General features: G+C 44.5%; 1 pseudogene; it reads right to left on the bottom strand.

The window, feature by feature from the left end:
* Positions 1 to 6,861: 6,861 nt before the first annotated feature.
* LOC100966682 lies at positions 6,862 to 9,951 on the bottom strand (annotated as a pseudogene).
* Between the last annotated feature and the right edge of the window lie 9,134 nt (positions 9,952 to 19,085).

The following is a 19,085-nucleotide window of genomic DNA, read 5'->3' as shown; positions in this document are numbered from 1 at the left end:
GTACTACGAGATCAGTGTATGAAAGCTTTCAAGATAGATTTCCTGCAATAAAGTCCTGTGATAAGCTGTATTTGTTATTTATTGCTGTGTAACGAATTCTAAAGGTGGTTCAGAACAACCAGCATTATTACTTTAAAATATTTGTGGGTTAGGAATTTGGGGGCAATTTTGTAATTCTAGTCTCTCCTGAGGTTGTAATTAGGACATCAGCAGGACTGCAGCCATCTGAGGTCTGACTGAGGCTGGAGGATCTGCTTCCAAGATGGCTCCCTTACGTGGCTGTTGGCAGGAAGCTTGCTCCTGGCTACATGGGTCTCTCCACAGAGCTCAGCTGTCCCCACAATATGGCAGCTGGTTTCCCTGGCAGTGAGTGATCTAAGAAGGAGACCAAGGAGGAGGCAACAATGCCTTTATGTCCTAGTTTAGGAAGTTACATACCATTAAAGAAATACAGGCTCATGGGGCGGCACTTGTGGCTCAAAGGAGTAGGGTGCCAGGCCCATATGCCGGAGGTGGCAGGTTCAAACCCAGCTCCGGCCAAAAAAAAAAAAAAAAATACATGCTCATTATAGAACATTTGGAAACTTAGAAAAGTAGAAAGAAGAAGACAATCAGCACCCACTTTAATGATTGGCGGATTTCCTTCACATCTTTGGGATTGTTCATTTGTTTTTTTCTGGTATTTTTTAAAAGACAGAGTCTCACTCTGTTACCCAAGCTGGAGTGCAGTGGTACAACTCAGTACCACTGAGGCTACTCACTGTAGCCTAACCTTGAACTCCTGGGCTCACGTGATCCTCCTGCTTCAAGGGGTCCCAAAGTGTTGGGATAATAGGTGTGAGTTCCTACAACAGGCCTTCCTTTATTTATACCTTTGGGGTTTTTTTTTTACATTATTAGAAGCATCCTGTCCATATATTTGTAGATATCTTGCTTCATTCACTTGCTATTAAGGTGAAACACTTTCCAAAATTATTGTAGCTCTTTACAAGCTGGTTTTAATGGCTGTGTTAATGGTCCAAGGTATGACTGTTCATAATACTGAATACCTCTCTCTTATTAGGTGATCGAGGTATCTCTATTTTTAATTTATTTACTATCATTAATAGTACTGCAATACATGTCTTTGGGTACAGAGCTCTTTATGAGCTTCAATTTATTTTCCTAGGTCAGATTCTATGCAGTAGAATTACTGGCTCAGAAGTTAGGAGATACTGGCTGGCATAGAAGCTCACACCTATAATCCCAGTGCTTTGGGAGGCTGAGTTGGGAGGATTGCTTGAGGCCAGGAAGTTTGAAGTTGCAATGAACTATGATTGCTCCATTGCACTCTAGCCTGGATGACAGAGAGAGAGAGAGACCCGGTCTCTTAAAAAAAAAAAAAGCAAGGAAAAATTTTAAGTTATTTTTGTACAAGGCCACAGACCACCCGTGTCTTGAATAAGGCCAAATTATCTTAAAATAACCTCATCTTCTTCCTCTCCTTTTTCACCAAAAACTAAAAACATTTTTTGAATGACATCTGCATGTGGTGCATCAAGCTAAAAATGCCTTCATTTGACCCTACCCCCTTGCTATTTTTAAAACTCGGATCTTTGTATCTTTGAATAGAATCCATATTTAAACAGAAAATGCATTCTAATTTTATATGTTCATGTGATACAATGTGTTTATGAGACAAAATCCATATGTCAGAAACACAAGCAACTGGGTTGAATGTCCCAAAACTTCACTTTCTCTTCCACGCACTCTCTCATTAAAGGGTCTGGAACAGGTCAGAGGCCTTCAGTGTCCCTCCCTTCCAACACACACACACACACACACACACACACACACACATTTCCTAGAGCTGTTCGCAGGCTGATTGAGAAAAAACACCAATTCAGTTGTGTTCAACACAGTTGATGACCTTGTATGGAGAGAAAGAGAGAATGACCATTTGGTGATGCATTTTTCTTATCTCACCATATGTTAGTGAAAAAGAGTCACACAAAAGAAAAATAAAATGTGACTATAGATCTATAAATACTTTCAGGGAAACAAACCCAAGGTATGTATTTTAAGTGAGCAAAGCAGATTGTGATATAGTATACATTGCACGTCTCATGTTACAGGGAAGGCTCTACATTCAGTTATTGGGGTAGGTATCGAAGGGAAGGGACACCCAATTTTGACCTTTTACATATCCGTGGTTTTAACTCATCCCATCCCCTCTATAGTATATATTTGCCAAGAGCTCAAAAATGCCTGCCCCTACTGGGTATGTTGAAGACATAACAACCAAACGCTATGGTTGTTATGTCTCTCCTTTTAGTCTCCCATCTGCTAACTGTTATAAATTTACCCTCCCGGAGCAAGGAACTTTCATTATGTCTGCACCACCATATTCTCCTGCACCTTGTCCCCTGAATTGAAATATGTATGTTTCTTAACTTCTTAATCATCAACTTCCAAAACATTGCTTCCGGTTGGTTATTTCTATGGTTAGTTATTCTGAATTCATGCTGTAGGATACCTCTTATCATGTATTGAGAGCATCTGACTGTTATACCACATAAGACTACAGAGAATGGGCTCGGCGCCTGTGGCTCCAGCGGCTAAGGCGCCAGCCACATACACCTAAGGTGGTGGGTTCGAATCCCCAGCCCGGGCCCGCCAAACAACAATGATGGCTGCAACCAAAAAAAATGGCCAGGCGTTGTGGTGGGCGCCTGTAGTCCCAGCTACTTGGGAGGCTGAGGCAGGAGACTCGCTTGAGCCCAGGAGTTGGAGGTTACTGTGAGCGTGATGCCATGGCACTCTACCCAGGAGGATAGCTTGAGGCTCTGTCTCAAAAAAAAAAAAAAAAAAGACTACAGAGAATGTTTCATTGGTAGTCGTGATGACAAGGAACTTGGGCTAAATGGTAAGTGGTCCATTTGGATGTATGGTCCATCGTGAATTCAACCTACATAGGTATTCATTCATGTCACAGACAACCACGGCAACAAACTGCACATATAATTCTGCTCAACCAGACCCCCCCAAAATGTGACCTAATTAGTCAACAAATTAGGATTTATTAAGTGTTTTTATGTGTCCAGGAGGTGGCAACTCTGGTGAATAAAATGTTGCAGAAGACACTATCCTCTGCAGTATTATCACAGGTTAGCTCTCCAGGAAATCAGCTTTGAGCTCGAGATTAGTACTGGGATATTTATCAGGATTAACACCTGTTATGGTTTGAGGTCAGAAGCAGGACTAGGGAGAGAGAGAAGCCAAGCTGATACCCAGGCACAACCACCTCCACTGATTCCCCCGGGGACTTTGGAGTTGAAAGGGCCCTTCAGAGTTGTCGTGAGTTGAGGAGATGGCCAAGACATCTATATCCCTGTATTAATTGGTCATTGAATGTGTGTCACCTCAGGAAGGGGCTGAAGTAGTCGCTGAAGCCGGTCTTCCACCACCCCTTGCAATAGTTGGGGGTAACAAGCTCTTCATGGAATGGTTTTCTGTGCTGAATTGTGTCCCCCCCCCAAAATAACACAAAATGGTTGCAGTCCTAACCCCAGTACCTGTGAATGTGACCATAGTTGGAAATTGTGTCTTTGTAGATGTAATCTGGTTAAGATGAAATCATTAGAGTAAACCCAAATCTGTTAGGACCAGGGTCCTTCTTAAAGGAGGAAAACACCATGTGAAGACAGAGGCAGGGACTGGAGTGATACAGTTGCAAACCAAGGAGTGCCAGTAATTGACAGCCACTGCTAAAGGCTATGCAGGGCATGGAAGGACTCTACCCAAAGTGTCAGAGGGATCTTGGCCCTGCCAACACCTCAACTTCAGACTTACAGCCTCCAGTACTGTGAGAGAATAAATTTCTGTTGTTCTATGCCAAGTAGTTTGTAGTACTTTGTTACCGCAGCCCTAGAAGATAAATATAAATGGGATTCTGGGTGTAGATAACAAGACTCATCCTTCAGGATGAAGTTAATCAATAAATGAAATATCCAACTATAGAAATAACTTCTCACAGCAATAGTTTGCAAATGGGTCTGTGGAGTTAACGATGGGACTGGAAATAGATGGCGTTTTTGTATAAAACTGAAATAGAAGGTACAGAATTACCACGTGTAGGACACTGGCTGGATAAAGAACCTTACAAGCATGGCTTCCCCCAGCCTAGGAAGTTAAGTGTGATTATCCACATTTCATAAATGAGGAAACTGGGGAAAAGAGAAGACTGGAGGGGACCAGTCATTTGTCACAAGTAGAGAGTGGCGCGGATGGGTGCAAACCTGAGTTTATCGTGCCCCTGAAGCCAGCATCCTAGACCACTGGCTGGCTCTGGAGGTTCAGCAGTACCAGAGCAATGACTCTGTACTAACCGCTGTGGGGTGTCTGGGTGGGAGAGCTGACAAAAGGTCCTGGGTGTGGAAATGCATCTGGAACAAAGCAGGCTTATTTCCATTCCTGGAACACAGCCCAGAATACAGGTCATACAGATGGCAGGTTGGTGAGATCATTTCTAGTGCTTCTTACGACAGTGAGTTTATTTTTCTTTTTCCCCAGAGTTAGAGTAACATCATCCACCCCCCAAAGTTAGCATTCCGATTTCAATCTGTAGGAACAAAGAACTTCTATGACAATGGAAGTAAAAAATTGAGGGAGGACAAGAAGGGAGCAGGGTCTCACTTGTGTAACTGCCCCCACCCCAGACCCAATTGTCCTCGTGCCAGAAGACAGTGTGGTTTTCATACTCGGATGTCATTAAACATATTGAAACCAATCTTGGTGCCAAATTATAACCCCAAGCCAAAATACTCATAAAAACACTTTTTATATTCTTATGCAGGTCAACATCAACTAGATGCTATTTTGTTAAATTTTCATTTAAATGGAGAAATGACTATTTCTTTTTTTTTTTTTTTTTGCGACAGAGCCTCAAGCAATCCCCCTGGGTAGAGTGCCATGGCATCACGCTCACAGCAACCTCCAACTCCTGGGCTCAAGCGAGTCTCCTGCCTCCACCTCCCAAGTAGCTGGGACTATAGGTGCCCGCCACAACACCTGGCCATTTTTTGGTTGCAGCCATCATTGTTGTTTTGCGGGCTCGTGCTGGGGTTTCGAGCCCGCCACCTTAGGTGTATGTGGCTGGCGCCTTAGCCACTTGAGCCACAGGCGCCGAGCCGGAAATGACTATTTCTTATGAACTAAAAGCTGAAGTAACTCTCTGAAGTCAAGAGCTGATAAACTGTTTTTGGTGAACCCAACTCAATTTATCTCAAGTCAACACATTTATTCACTGTTCACTGTGTGCTAAGACGTATTTACTATGAATACAGATATAATGTAAGAAGTTAGGCCTGGCATGGTGGCTCATGCCTGTAATTCTAGCACTCTGGGAGGCCGAAGTGGGTGGATTACCTGAGCTCACAGGTTTGAGACCAGCCTGAGCCAGAGTGAGACCTTGTCTCTAAAAATAGCCAGGCATTGTAGTGGGCACCTGTAGTCCCAGTTACTTGGGAGGCTGAGGCAAGAGAATCTCTTGAGCACAAAAGTTTGAGGTTGCTGCGAGCTGTGATACCACGACACTCTACCAAGGGGGACAAAGTAAGATTCTGTCTCCAAATAAATAAATAAATAAATAAAATAATGTAAGAAGTTACTACTGTCAAAAGTCTCACAATCTAGTAGAGAAATTAATAAAGATTATTAACCCTGAAAGGAACTGTTCTTGAGGTTACTTAGAAGGTGCAATGGAAACACCAAGAAAGAGCATTCAGCAGCAGGGTGTAAGTAGACAGTAGGTGAACAGAGACTTTCCAAGTGAAGGGAACTTTAGGAATGAGACTTGAAGACAAGGCAGAAATTATCCAGAGGCCAAAGGCACTCTGAAGGATTATTATATGAAAAGTTGGGGGAGAGAGAGAAGCAAAATGTTCTGGTCATTCCGAGAAACAGCAAGTAACTGAGTCAGGTTTAGCAAAGTATGCAGGCGGAGGTCGGGAGGTAGCAGAAGGGAGATGAGAGGAGAGATAGGCAAGGGTCAGAATGAAGACCTTTGTTCGCTAGGCCACGTGGTTTGGACCTCACTCTGAAAGCAATGCGAACACACTGACATCTGCATTTTACATGTAGGAAAACTACCACGTGATAGGATGAAGGCTGGAGACTGAGAGAAGTCTTAGAAAGTTCTTGTTGGGCTTAAGGCAAGAAACTGATGGTCCTTGACCAAGACTGTTTCCCAGACAAGAAGACGATGCTTTGAGAAAACAAACAAGAGAACAGAGCATCAGTATTTTAGGGACTGATTATAGTTGAGAGTGGGATGGGGAGGGATGTGGATAAGGAATCCAGAATGATAAAAGGATGGCCAACTTAAAAATTAAGGAACTCTTGTCACAACCGTAACGAGGAAGCCAGGGAGGGTTTGAGGTTAAGGATGAAAACTCCTGTGCTGATCAGTTGTGGGATCACGCCTGTGAATAGCCATTGCACTCCAGCCTAGGCAACATGGCGAGACCCCGTCTCTAAAAATAAAATAAAATAAAATAAAATAGATTCACTTGTTAATAAGTTCAGCTTGCAGTGCCCCCAGGAATCATCAGAAAGCCTGTGCCTGTAAGCCAAGGAGAATGGACTGTTACGCATCCTCAGTGTGGACTGATCCACAGGGAACACTGCCCAGAGAAGTGACAAGTTGGAATCACGAAAGCTGCAGAAGGCAAGATTTTTTTTTTAATACATATTTATTAACTTAGGGAGGAAGATTCAAAGAATCAGAATATCTTTCCCTCCCAAAGCACAAGTGCCCCATGTGCATCAGACCAAAGTCGAAAGGCAGGTGGGCAACAAAGGGGCTGATCTCCGGCTCCTGACTCAGTTCCCCTCGGTGAGGAGGTCCGCAATGTAGGCATCCAGCTCATCATCTGTGCTGATGTCAATGTCCTGCTGCACCTTTTGCAGGAGTGCTGCGACGTTGCTCCTCAGTCTCTGTAGCTTCTCCTCCGTCTCACGCAGCTTCTTCTCCGAGATGTGCAGGCTTGCCTCAGAAGCCTTGGCCCGGGACTCGGCAGGGCTTTGGTAGGACTGGCAGAGATTCTGCAGCTCCGCTTTATACTGCTCGAAGTACTCGTTCAGGGGAAAAGCTATCAGCTCCTCTGAATTCATAGCGCTCAGCTCCTGCTTTGAGATGGGGAAACCCAGAGGCAGGAAGTACTGCAAACAATTTCGGAGCATCTGGACAAGCAGGTCAATGGTCTCATGGCTGGTGTTTGGGGCAGTGGTGTCGGGCTCAATGCGGATGCTCTCGGAAGTGCAGGGCTCCACCATGGCTCCAGCCTGCTGGGCCACCTGGGTCTCCTCCTCGTCCCCACCTGCCTGCTGTGTGTCAGGGCTCTGATTCTCTGGAGAAGGGGGCTTCATCAGCCGCACATCCTCGCTGCCTTTCTCCACCCAGCGGTCTCGCGGCATCGGGTCGGTGGGCACGTAGTCAAATTTCACCTGCCATCGCACCACATGCTGGCCGCCCTCCACGGCTGTAACACGGCCTGTGTACCACTGCCCGTTCACACACACCTCCACGGGCAGCCCTTCATCCTGCGGAGCCGTCTCTACCTCGGCTGAATCCTCTTCCCCAGCGCTGTCCGAGAGCTCCTTCAAGGCCTTTTTTTCCTCCTTCACGGCAAATTGGCCCCGCTTACACTTCTCCTTCCTCCCCTCAGTCTCTTCCTCGCCTTCTTCCTCATCAAAGACCCCAAGACTTCGCTTCTGACCAGGGGTAGCTGTGGGGAGTTTAGTGGGTGGTTCTGGCTTCTTGACCGCTGGGATCTTGATGACTTTAGAGGCAGGAAGCTCTCGGCTGCTCTTGGAGTTGGGCAGTGGAGATGGTGCCAGTAGCTGTATCGGAGGGATAGGCCAGGTGGCAGTCTTGACTGGTGTGTTCATAGGCTTTTGGGGTGCCTCAGGTAGCTGGAACGTTCTTGATGTACCAGCCTCCTCCCGGGCTGCCAAGGCAGGGGGTTTTGGGGTGCTGCTGATAACATGAGCCTTTCGAGGCTGGCTGGCTGGAGCTTGCATGGAAGGGGGTCTGCTCAGGGCATTCCTGATCACAGCTGGTAAAGGGGGCGACCAAGGATGCTGAGGTCTCCGTGCAGGTTCCTCAGTGGAAGGTCTGGTGGTCACTTCCAAGGGCAATTTCTTCAGGTCAGCTTGGGAGCGGATAGGTTTAATTTTCCGAAGGGCCTGCAGCTTCTCCTGCTGCTGTCGAATCTTCTCGGTGAGCCGTTTCTGCTTTTCTTCTTGTGATTTTGCGTCTTTTTTGAATGTTCCCAGGGGAATCTTCAGCTTCTGCTCAGAAGCCTCACACCAGTCGTGCTCAAGATCAGGGTTCATGGAGCAAACCCAAGTGTCAGGGTAATCTTTTTCCACAACACTCAGTTGGAAGGGGAGGGTCCTCCACTTCAGACACAGATCACACTGGATGGTGGTTGGGATTTCCATAGCTCTCCGGCGTTTGTAACGCAGCTCACTGGATGGGGGCTGGTTCCAGTTGGTAGAGAGGTAGCCAAATTCATCCCAGAACTTGATGATACCCCGCTGGGCAATAGCAATATCCTTCCAGTACTGCGCCAGATGCTCCCCCATAACTCGCAGTAGGTGTCGGTACTCCTTGGCATCAGCAAAGTCCTGCTTGTTGTGTGTAGGCTCCAGGACCAGGTAGGGGACATCGACAACCCCAACCACCCCACCACAGGCCATGCCCCCTTCCAGCTGTGGCCCCACTTTCTCATACATCTTGATCAGGCGGCTACGGTTGTAGATGAACATGCCATCAAGGTCCCGGTGTTCGATGTTGATCCCAAAAGTGAAAGTCAGTTCCTTAGGTTCTTTAAGTGCTCTCTGCTTGGCCTCCTTGATCCTTTTCTTGATATCAGCTTCTCTGCGCAGGGTGATAGCTGTGTTCTGCACCTGTCGCAGCGTCACCCTGGAGTCGTGAGAGAAGTCTCCATCGAGGCACAGTTCTAGTGTCCGAGCTTGGCTCTCCGCCTCCTGCGCCTTCTCTTCAGCAATCCTTGCTGCGTGCTCTACCTTCTGCACCTGCTGCTCTGCACGGGTCTTAAAACGGCTTGATGTGAACTTGTACATCCTGGGTTTGTACAGGCAGCAGGAGAGCCTCTTGGCCTGCACCTTATGCCCATGGATGAAGATCCGCATCCGGGGATCAAGATAGAGCACAGCAGCATAGGCACGGAACGAGCGCCGCTCTGGCTTCGTGTCCTCCGGGCAGGTCTCTGTCAGCTGGATATCTTCTGGATTGGAGATTACATCTAGTTCTGGCTCTCCATTGTACAAGAGTTTGAGATTAAAGATGATCACCAGTGTTCCACTGTCCCCAGGAATCTTCATGAACTGGGTCATCACTTCCTCCTCATTGTGAAAGGGAGAGTACTTGTAGATAAGTTCTGTCTCGATGGCAAACTTCTCCATGTTATCTGTGATCGGTTCCCAGGTGTGAGCGTTCCAGGTAGGCAATGGAACTAGCACTTCATCAACGCCCTCTTCCTCATGAAAGGTGCGAGACAGGAAGAGGCAAGTCATGGTGTTGTCCTTCTTGGTGAAGAGGATAAAATCCTTCCCAATGCGCATTGAGCCCCATTTTAACCCATCCCCGTACTGCCCAATCTGGGTGGATTCAGTTCTCCTGGCCGACTTCCCAAACTGGATCACACTGGCAGCATCGCTCGGATCCATTCCTGCTCCATCATCCAAAAAGCAAAGCATAAATCCTCCTCGAAGGTCCTCTCGCCTTTCTGCATAAATATCTATTCTGGTGGCATCAGCATCTCTTGCGTTATCAACCAGTTCGGCAAGAGCACCAAATAAGAATTCGTAAGTGGTTGAATGTGTCAGCAGATAATCAAAGGTTAGCTGAGCTCGATTCAGACTGCTATAATTTGTGAAGGCCATAATTACAATGAGGTCTCCAGTCTTTTACTACTAACTGGGAACTATGACCTTCTAATGTATTTGTTTTGCCAGGATTCTTTCCAACAAAGGTTTGGTAAGTCTGTGCTCCTTAATAAGTTAACCAAAGTCGCCTAGTATCTATCCACAATATTATTCAAGTAGATGTTTAAAAGTACAAGTGATTTCTTCAAGTGACTATGACATAGTATTCTGGAATGTACTACGTCATAAACCTACAGTCCCGAGGAGCTTTCCTTTAGAATTAAGTTGTGCCAGCTCAATCCGGGCAATCTGAGTCAAAAGCGAATGGCAAAATCTTACCAGTCAGGAACTGTCGGGGTTTTTCTCAGAAATCTGAACCACTGCCCATGTCTTCACTACTACTCGTGGTGCCAGGTTCGTTAAACAGGCCCTATATGTCTGCGTAGTTCGTGTGGCACTGGTTCCGGCTTCACCTCCCCCAGCGGAACGCGGAACAAGAGCAGCGGCTACCGCACCACCGGACCGGGCGTCGCCTGGCGCTCACTGACGCCTTTGTCCCTCCCCGTGGAATTGGAACCAAACAACGCAGCACGCTCTCAGAACCCTGTGATGCTGCCGCCCTCACGCACTCACGCACTCACGCACTCACGCACGACGCTGGAGGAAATGATGTCACGCCTTGGCCACAACAGCCGCAACCACCAGAGCCACTGCTTTGTCTCCGCTGGTGTGCACAGCCCAAGCCACCTTGGAAGGCATGATTTTTAAGAAAAAAACAATGATCAGCACTGGCTTATACTACGAAGTGGTTAAATCAGAGAAAAGGCCATTGGATTGACAAATAGGGACAGTAACTATTTGTTACTAGAATGTTAGGGCCTAACACAGGGACACACACACACAAACCCTCCCCCAAACTCCCTGAGCCCTAGAGGAGGAACACGTGATAGTTCAATAGCTCTACTATCAGAAGGAAAACCACCTGATCAATGCCTCGTTTGCATGAAAGGGGGCCTGGTAGCTAAAAGGGGCGTGGCAGGATGATGCCATTTGGTCAGTTTTCAATACCTAACGCACCTTTGCCTGGAGCGATCAAATCCTCAGCACTCCATTTTCCGCCCATCAGAGACCATATAAAAGTAAAGTATCCCAGCCAGCCAGCTCAGACACCAAGTCAGGCTCCTCCTGGGTTGTTTCTTTCCTTTAAACCTTTCCTTTAACTTCCGTGTTTTTTTCTCTGGACACGGACCACAGACCTGGCACCTGTGGCTCAAAGGAGTAGGGCGCCAGCCCCGTACGCAGGAGGTGCGAGTTCAAACCCAGCCCCGGCCAAAAACTAGAAAAAAAAAAAAAGAAAGAAAGAAAAAAAGAAAAAAGAAAAAGAAAAGAAAAGAAAGGGGATTCTGAGTTACCCCATGACTCCAGGAGAACTAGACTAGGATACGTATAGAAGTCGTAGCAAACACACTTACTTCTTTCATTGAACAGATAGTTATTGCCTTGCCAATGACACAAAAGACATATAAAAATATGGTTGGGAGTAGAGAGGTAGACAACAAAAAATACACCCCTAATGTAAGGTTTGGTGATACTCAGAAGAAAAATGAAGGAATGGAGAGTGATGCAGGAAGACCTGCACATGAGCATCATAAATCAGATTGAAAAAACCTTGTTTCTATGAAGATAGTGATAAAAAAAATCGTTTCTATCTACACTTTGCTTATACGGACAGTTTGTACATTCTATGTACAAAGAAGAGGAAGCATTTTAATCAGTTATACAAAAGTTTTAAATCAAAAGGAGGTAACCTGGCAAGGAAAAAAATAACTTAGTCCTGCTTTTTGCTCAGAGTCTATCTAGCTTCCTTAAGACTTTTCGTGAAGGCTGGGAGAAAAGGAGTTAACCCTGGGGCTCAAACCAGTTCTAGCTGATGTCAACATAATACAGGGAAAAAAAATGTAGCGGGAACAAGGTGAACAGAAGATAAGGAAGGAAAAAAGGAACCAGGTTTCCATCAAACCTCTCAGCTCAATCGCGAACACTAATATTTTATCCTTTGGCCATTAGAGAAGTTGACTTTAATCAGGCTTAGTTATCCTAGTTTCCAAAGCATTTTTCGTCTTTTCATCATTTTTTTAAGCCTTTAATAGTGTTTCCAAATGGATCTGATCTGAAACCCTACTGTTTGGGCAGCTGTAACTAAAAACATTTTGACTCCATGAAATTGAAGTTATTTTTAGAAATTGAAAATTCCCTTGGTGCAACAGAGATAGTGATGATCCCAATATTTTGAAAAGGAAGTGTTAGGTTGGGTACTGTGTAAAAGAAAGACACACAGACGCACAGGGGACAAGAGAGAAGTGATGGTGAACCAGGAGAACTCGGCTTTATTTTTTCTCAGTATATATTTACACAAAGAGTCTTTACAAGTCTTGAGATGGACCTACTAGTATCAGTAGACTTTGTATTAAGATTTTTCAAACCCCTGATAAAAGATATAAAAGTTGGGCGGCGCCTGTGGCTCACAGGAGTAGAGCGCCGGCCCCATATACCGGAGGTGGTGAGTTCAAGCCTGGCCCTGGCCAAAAACTGCAAAAAAAAAAAAAAAAAAAAAAGATATAGAAGTGATTAATAAATCAAGATTCTATTATAAAAGGTTTCCAGATGAGATTTGAAAAGAAAAGCTAATCTTGTTCAAACTGGCAAGCATCCTTATTCAAGAGAATAAAGCCTTTTTAAACAATCTTCTGGTTACTTTTTTTTTAAATACCTTATTTGAACTCTTGTTTTCATAATAAGCTGAAACTTTAATCATGTGATAGTGTAGAAATAATTTTATTTCCTTTAAATTGCCTTACATTCCTGCCAAAGCTTTAGAGAAGTAGTCAAATAAGTTCTTTGTCAACTTAAAAAGTAAAACTCTTGCTTCCTTTGGGGAAATAATTTTTGCTAAATAATTATTTCCGTTTATAATATATAGCTTGTAACTATGATTCCAGCATAGGTGTTTTAATTGGAAATGCTGGAGCAGTGAGTAATAGAGACACGGCACGTCTGAGTATGCATTAACAGTATGTGTATGCTGGCTCAGCACCTGTAGCACAGTGGCTACGGTGCCAGCCACATACTCTGAAGCTGGCGGGTTTGAACCCTGCCTGGGCCAGCTAAACAGCAATGACAACTGCAACCAAAATTAGCCGGGTGCTGTGGTGGGAGCCTGTAGTCCCAGCTACCTGGCAGGCTGAGGCAAGAGAATCGCTTAAGCCCAAGAGTTTTGAGGTTGCTGTGAGCAGTGACACCACAGCACTGTACTGAGGGTGACATAGTGAGACTCTGTCTCAAAAAATATATATATGTGTGTGTACATAAGAACATAGGTGGATTTAGCAATAGAGAAGGTTCTAATACCTACTCTTGCCCCCTGAGGTGATTGATCAGGAAGTTAATAACGTGTAAATACTATACAGCATACCTAGGCCCCTTCCAAGGTAATGTGTTTATATGGTTGTTCATTTTGTAAAATTTGCAGATAAATCTCACCCACTGCTGTCTCTTCCCATCATGACTTTCCCTTCTTTGTAAGGGGTGACATTGAGATGGTCATGGCTGGAACTACAGGTGCCCACCATAATGCCTGGCTATTTTTAGAGACAAGGTCTCACTCTGGCTCAGGCTGGTCTCGAAGCCGTGAGCTCAGGCGATCCACCTGCCTCGGCCTCCCAAGGGCTAGGATTAGAGGCATGAGCTACCATGCCCGGCCCTGGTCATGGCATTTTTGAACTATGCCTAAGCTGACATTAAAATCGGAACAGTTTGTGTTTCGTGGAATATATTGGTATTTCCCAGTTATTTCCAGACATCATAATGTCGGAATGGGCTCCATGAATACCTGTACCATCTACGGTGATGTCTCATCTGGAATCACAACAGAAAGGTGTGAGGCCAGAGGCCATAAACAGTGGCACATGCCATTGTACCTAGCATCAAGAAGACACAGAATTTGAAATATAGAGAGGCAAAAGCTACTTTGTGAAACACCTCTCGATCATGAGACATTCAGAATTGTAAGCAGAGGATTTCGCTTTCTTTGACTTCGAGTTAGAATAGAAGTTCTCTCCCATCATGAATAGACTGTGATACCTCAGTGTATACTATTATAAACTCCTTATGCAGTGAGATTAGTGTGTATATACATATATAATGTGTGTATATTTCTGCAGGAAATCACTAGAAATCTTTCTGACATGAAGAAATGAATTACAGTTGAAAGAATTCTTTTAGATCGTAACAAAGTTAATGCTACATGAAGAGATACATTTTTAAATGGAAGTAGTGTGTAGGCTCATGGATTGTTTGGTAATTCAATTAATGAAAGGAAATGAATCATACAAACATGTTTGAGGAAAATTAACTTTCTTGACTGTTTGACAAGAAACACTGATATTGACAATGATTAACATAAAAATCATAATGTACCACTAACCAAGAACATCAGCGACAAATTGTGTAATGAATACCATTAGTTCAAAGAGTGTTTAAGATCAGTCACTGTGTGAGGAAACGTGAAACGCCCTGAAATTTGACAGCTCATACATGAAAAAACCTTGATAGGTTCTCCAAATTTGATGACAAATTCTAAAAATGTACATGACCTGGAACAAAAAGGACTTGAGAAGCTGAAAATCAGTTTCTAAACTGTCAATTTTTTAATAATTAATCAATCTTGCTAGGTAGAGGAAAGAATACATCTTTCTGTCCCGGTTATAGACAACGTCATCTAATCACTGTCATTTGAAGAGGTGATCAAAAAAGATTCCACTAAAAAATGTAGGAAAACTAGTCTAAAGGTGTGTCAGGGGGGTTAAGATATTAGGTCCTGCTTCTAAATTTTATGGTGCTTTAGTAGTTGCCAGCCTTTTCATAGCTGTAATTCATTGCGATTGTTTTCCCATTCTAAATATATATTTGTATATTCGTACTTAATTTTGAATTTGTAATGTAGTGTTCTTTTTTCTTAAGGAGGGCCCTCAAAATCATACAAGCTTCCGGCCCCCAGAATCTGGATCTAAGTCTGCCTGCCCTCTCTTCCTCCAGGTAGGCACAGGCATCACATAGACGCACACAGGCTCAGGTCCCATCATTGTCACTTCTCCCTACAGTTTTGGTAATGAGTTTTGCCACCCACTGCAGATGTCAAGCCTCTGAAATATCACCTGACCCCAAGAGATCCATTGAGACCTCAAGACAGGACTGCAGAAAACCCCAGAAGCTATGGGGTTTTCCTCCACACCAATGAACGTGGAGGATCCTATTGCGGCAGGAAGCGTGTGTTAGGTCTCAGCTCACTCTCCCCATCCACGCAGGCTAGCCCGGCTTCAACCCTGAGTAAACCTCGATGCAAATCTCTCCCCCTATATCAGTTTCCCTATGAAATCAAACCAAACCTGGACAAGTTACAGTTTTGCTGAAGATTGGGCATTTCAGGGAAGCATCCTTCTATCATCCACGGCCTTCCTTTGAAACCATGTTATAGGTGTGTCTTTTCCTGCAAATGTTTTCTTCCAGCCCTGGCTGCCGCTGCAGATTCTCTGTCTTCTCCTGGCTCCAGCCTAGAGCAGCCTCAGCCAGCTCACCCACCCCTCCACTTTAACATGAAATCTGAGCAGGAGGCTCAACACCAGGCCTGGGGACATCCTTCTTGCTAGTGAACTTGACAAAGCTTCTTTTCCACTTCTCAACTATGATAGGTCTCTCCTGCGTAGGAATTCTGCTGCCAGCTGCTAAAACGATAACTGTTCCTCCACATGGCTTCCTAGATAAAATGGGAAAGGATTCTGCTATTTTGCCACAGACCTGATGTTTGATGGTGTCCTGTCTGGAAATATGTATCACTGCAGCTCTCTCGATGAGAGTTTTACTTTTTCAAACACATTTCAGACTTAATTTTAGTGTTTTCTTCATGCAGGCCCATTAAAGGAAATTTGGAAAATTCACAAAAGCTGAAAGAAAAGAAAAATGAATCAGCATCGGTCTCCCGAGCACATGACTCATAGTTCACAGTTTTGTGAATTTTTTTCCCTCCCAGATTTTCTAGCCACTCGGCTAAGGATTTTGTTTCTTTGTTTTTCAAACACAGTTCTAACTGCACTATGCGGACATACCCGTGTGCTGCTTTTGAAATGGAGACCCTAAATATTTGCCATGTCATTACACAGACCTCACACACGTTTAAATGTTTACATTACAGAGCTGCAAGGACACAAGCCATGTTGGCTCAGCAGATTTGTTCCCATCCCGGCTACAGCAGCTTCAAATAACACAAATTTATGATCTGACAATTCGGGAGGTCAGAATTCCAACATGGCTTTCACCGAGCTGTGATCGTGGGGTCAGCAGGGCTGCGCTCCTTTCTGGAAGCTCTGAGAAAGTATCTGTTCCCTGGTCCTTTCTGGTAAGGTATGAGCTACTGCAGGCAGGTTCCAGAAAAATTTCTCCGGACAAAGATTAGGATAGAGAAGTACACAATTGATTTTTCCTTCTTAGAGGGAGAGAGAGAGAGTGAAAGCGAGTGGGGAAAAGAGAGCAGGGAGACCGTGCAACGTGGCATCCCAAGGAAAGAGAAGAGATCAACCAGCCACTGAGGCCAAGTGGCTAGGGGACATTAAAGGGGGCTGAAAATTGGTGGGGTACAGTCAAGAAACTGCGGAGTCTGTACCCTTCTTTCTTAGTGGCAGTTAGATAACGAAAACTGAAGCTGGGCCAGAAGTCAAAGCCCAAGAGCTGGTTCCTCTGCCTTTCTTTGGAGATGGGATTACTAGAGGAGACATGACTCTGTCCCGGAGATGTGGCTGCAGCCTGTTCTGATGTTTACTCAGCATCTCTGTAAAAAGCAGATCCTCAAAAACTGTTCCGAAAGAGAAAGATTTCCATCTCTTTTTGTCTGTTCAGCCCATTTCAGAAGTTGTGCAAAAGAGAATTCCCCCGGGGTAGGGTGTCTGTTAGCAAGAGAGGTTATCGGACTCATGTTTATCTATTACTGGAAATTGTAGGATTAGGTATTTTTCTGTTATTTTTGCAATTTTTGCAAGGCTGCCCCTTTCACTTTCCAGTTTCTAGAAGTTTCCTTCATTCCTTGACTTGTGGCTCCTCCCTCCATCTTCAAAGTCAGCAACCTTGCATTTCTCTGTGCCCTTTTCCCACAGTCCCATCTTCCTCTTCTACTTTGAAAGACCCTTGAACTCAATCAATAATCTTCCTGATTACAACCTACTTCCATCTGCAGCCTTAATCCCCCTTTGGCACGTCAGGTAACATATTCACTGGTTCCAGGAATTAGGTTGTAGGTATCTTTGGGCAGCTATCATTCTGCCTACCCCATTTATCTATCTCTTTATTGGGCTTTTAAGTTGTTTCTCAGCTTTTGCTGTGACATAGAATACTATGAGTAAACCTCGATGCAAATCTTTCCTACTTTTTTCTTTTTCTTTTTTTTTTTTGTCACTTTGTCACTCTCGGTAGAGTGCCCTGGCGTCATAGCTCACAACAATCTCAAACTCTTGGCCTCATGCGATCCTCTTGCCTCAGCCTCCCAAGTAGCTGGGACTACATGCACCCACCACAACGATATTTTTTGAGACAGGGTCTTGCTCTTTCTCTGGCTGGGGTCAAACATTGTGAGCTCAGGCACTCCATCCACCTTGGCCTCCCAGAGTGTTGTGATTATAGGCGTGAGTCATGGTGCCCGCACTTACTTTTTTCTTATTAGGTAAAAAAATCTTTGTTAGCAATATCTTTCCTCTTAAAGGGGAAAATTATGGAGAATAGAGATATTCTGAGCAAGGATTCCAGATGCTGCCTTTGTTGAAGTTGTGTGGCGTGGGAAAAATAACACTGGGATTCTAGTTCATGCTCTTCCAGTATTTACTAGCTGAGCAACTTTGGTCAAGTCACATAATGCATCTAAAAACTGTTCTTATCTGCAAAATGGGAAAGTAACCCTTATCCAGGCATTATTGCAAGGTCAAATGAGATGGTGTAAATTGCAAAGGCTGCATTATTAATGGTCATGGTGGTGATTACCGTGATTAGGATAATAATCAATGCAATAATTGAAAGTAGATTGGATGCCATGACCTTAGGATTCTTTCTTTCTTTTCTTTTTTCAGACAGAGTTTTACTATGCCAACCTTGGTAGAGTGCCATGGCGCAACAGCTCACAGCAACCTGAAACACTTGGGCTTAAGTGATTCTCTTGCCTCAGCTTCCCAAGTAGCTGGGACTACAGGTGCCTGCCACAACGCCCAACTATTTTTGTTGTTGTTGTTGTTGCAGTTGTCATTGTTGTTAAGCAGGCCCTGGCAGGATTTGAACCTGCCAGCCCAGTGTATGTGGCCAGCACCCTAACCACTGAAGTATGGGCGCTGAGCCCTTAGTATTATTTCTAATAATTTCTAGTAATAACACACCTGGCACCTTGATTCATTAATCTTATCTCGTTGGAGAAGGAAAACTGAGAAGTGTTATTTTGGTAAGAATGAGGTCGAAAAGGATGCTTTTTTGAAATGTTCATTGTGATTTCAAACTCTGCTTCATCTCTTCCCTTATTCCCCGTACCCACCCTTGGCCTCTGTGCAGCTCTGCCACTGCCAGGATGACCTCACTCCATGGCCTTGACGCCGGTTATTTCATCCTGATGGGCTGCTCTCTCGCAGACATTGGCTGGGCTCCCTTCTCCGTCTTTAGTTGTTCGCTCAAACATGTCCACAAACATTATCTCCCCAGATCAACCTCTAGAAAACTGCACTATCACCAACCAATATCCCCAGCGTTTTCTACCTTCTGCCCTTTATTCAGTGTTTTTAATATATTGCCACTAGAATACACACTGTGCAAGCACAAAAATTGTGTGCGTTTTATTTTCTGTGTGGCACCTGGTGCCTAGAGTGGGGTCTAATATATTTTATGTCCTTAATAATTTTGTCAGACGATTGAACCGATTTTAATGCTTACCGATGGGCTTTTCTTAGCGGTCGTTTTCCCCATGAACCCATTCTCTTCACACCATGGTTTGGGTAGCAATGGGCCTGAGGGGAGCTAACACAATTAGGAAGTCTATATTGAAAAAAACAAGTGCCTAAACTTCTGTTTCCTTT

This window comes from Otolemur garnettii, unplaced genomic scaffold (genome assembly GCF_000181295.1).
Source record: "Otolemur garnettii isolate 467f Iridium unplaced genomic scaffold, OtoGar3 scaffold00065, whole genome shotgun sequence".
Lineage (NCBI taxonomy): Eukaryota > Metazoa > Chordata > Mammalia > Primates > Galagidae > Otolemur > Otolemur garnettii.
Note: the sequence above shows the minus strand (reverse complement) of the source record. Positions and strands in the feature narration are given on the sequence as shown.